This window comes from Petromyzon marinus, unplaced genomic scaffold (assembly GCF_048934315.1).
Source record: "Petromyzon marinus isolate PM22_M1 ecotype Great Lakes invasive population unplaced genomic scaffold, UKy_Petmar_22M1.pri1.0 PM_G_Scaffold_8, whole genome shotgun sequence".
NCBI classification, from domain to species: domain Eukaryota; kingdom Metazoa; phylum Chordata; class Hyperoartia; order Petromyzontiformes; family Petromyzontidae; genus Petromyzon; species Petromyzon marinus.
This window is the reverse complement of record NW_027423035.1, coordinates 5,562,501-5,565,000: the sequence shown is the minus strand read 5'-3', so window position 1 is coordinate 5,565,000 and position 2,500 is coordinate 5,562,501.

Below are 2,500 nucleotides of genomic sequence, written 5' to 3'. Positions count from 1 at the left end.
GTGGCTCACGGGGCTGTTAGGGTGGCACAGAACTCCCTCGGAATGGGAAAAGGGGTCATTTTCGTGTTGCCACATTGCATAGGAACGCCATGAAACTTCCAGAGGCATTTGCAGCAGAAAGGCACGTGCACTCAAAAATTTTAATATTTTTCACGCATAGACCCCGTCAAACGCTAGAAGTTGGCGGGGATGTCTCTCTTGTGGCTCACGGGGCTGTTAGGGTCGCACAGAAATGCCTCGGAATGGGAAAACGGGTCATTTTTGTGTGGCCACATTGCATAGGAACGGCATGAAACTTCCAGAGGCATTTGCAGCAGGAATGCATGTGCACTCAAAAACGTCTATATTTTTCACGGATAGACCCCGTGAAACGCTATAAATTGGCGGGGATGTCTCTCTTGTGGCTCACGGGCGCTGTTAGTTAGGGTCGCACAGAAATCCCTCGGAATGGGAAAAGGGGTCATTTTCGTGTTGCCACATTGCGTACAAACGGCATGAAACTTCCAGAGGCATCTGCAGCAGAAATGCATGTGCACTCAAAAACGTCTATATTTTTCACGGATAGACCCCGTGAAACGCTAGAAATTGGCGGGGATGTGTCTCTTGTGACTCACGGGGCTGTTAGGGTCGCACAGAAATCCCTCGGAATGGGAAAACGGGTCATTTTCGTGTTGCCACAATTGGCATACGAACGGCATGAAACTTCCAGAGGCATTTGCAGCAGAAATGCATGTGCACTCAAAAACGTGAATATTTTTTCACGGATAGACCCCGTCAAACGCTCGAATTTGGCGGGGATGTTTCTCTTGTGGGTCACGGGGCTGTTCGGCTCGCACAGAACTCCCTTGGTCCACCTGATTCGTGCATACAGGCAGCAACTAAAACTCTGTAAACCTGCTGTGAGGACATCTAAACAGTGGACCAGTGAGGCTGTGGAAGATTTGCGGGCGTGCTTAGACTGTACTGACTGGGATATGTTCACGACTGCTACCAATAGTCTGGATGAACTCACAGAGGCTGTGTACATCAGCTTCTGTGAGGACTGCTGTATCCCAACACGTACCAGGGTGAACTTTAACAACAACAAGCCCTGGTTCTCAGCAAAGCTCAAAAGGTTGAGGTTGGAGAAGGAGGAAGCGTTTAGGAGTGGGGATAGAGACAGATTCAAGGAGTCGAAGAACAGGTTTAGCAAAGCGGTGAGAGAGGCTAAACGACTGTACTCAGAGACACTAAAACACCAGTTCTCTACTAACGACGCTGCTTCTGTCTGCCAAAGGGCTCAGGCACATCACCAACTACAAACCCAGAGCGCCCCACACCACTAACGACTCCCGCCTAGCCAACGACCTGAACGAGTTCTACCGTAGATTTGAAAGACAATTGGACTGTCCTGAACCACCCCTTCCCACCCAAGAGGCCCCATCCCCCACCCATACTACAGAAACGACTCTCTCCTTTCAGGAGGGAGAAGTTAATGGGCTTTTCAAGAGGCAGAATCCACGCAAAGCAGCCGGGCCGGACTCTGTCTCTCCAGCCACCCTCAGGCACTGCGCTGGCCAGCTGTCTCCGGTGTTCACCAACATCTTTAACACCTCCCTGGAGACATGCCATGTACCAGCCTGTCTCAAGTCCTCCACCATCATCGCTGTGCCCAAAAAGCTAAGGCCAACAGGACTAAATGATTACAGACCGGTCGCCCTTACATCTGTGGTAATGAAGTCTTTTGAGCGCCTGCTCCTGGCACACCTCAAAGCCATCACAGACCCTCTCCTGGACCCCCTTCAGTTTGCCTACAGAGCCAACAGGTCTGTGGACGACGCAGTTAACATGGCCCTCCACTTCACCCTACAGCATGTGGACGCCCCAGCATCCTACGCCAGGATCCTGTTTGTGGACTTCAGCTCTGCCTTCAACACCATCATCCCTGCCCTGCTTCAGGACAAGCTCTTCCAGCTGAACGTGCCCTACTCCACCTGCAGGTGGATCACAGACTTCCTCTCTGACAGGAAGCAGTGCGTTAAGCCGGGAACAGAAGTCTCTGACTCCAGGTCCATCAGCACGGGAACTCCTCAGGGCTGCGTCCTTTGCCCACTGCTCTTCTCCCTGTATACCAACAGCTGCGCCTCCAATCATCTGTCCGTCAAACTCTTGAAGTTTGTCGGACGACACCACCCTCATTGGGCTGATCTCTGGTGGGGATGAGTCTGACTATAGGTGGGAAGCTGACAACCTGGTGACCTGGTGTAGCCAGAACAACTTAGAGCTAAATGCTCTAAGGACAGTTGAGATGGTTGTGGACTTCAGGAAGAATACAGCCCCACTCACCGCCATCACCCTGTTAGACTCCGCAGTCAAAATTGTGGAGTCCTTCCGCTTCCTGGGCACTATTCTCTGCCGGGACCTCAAGTGGGAACTGAACATCAGCTCCCTCGCCAAGAGAGCTCAACAGAGGATGTACTTTCGACGGCAGCTGAAGAAATGCAACCTGCCAAAGACAATG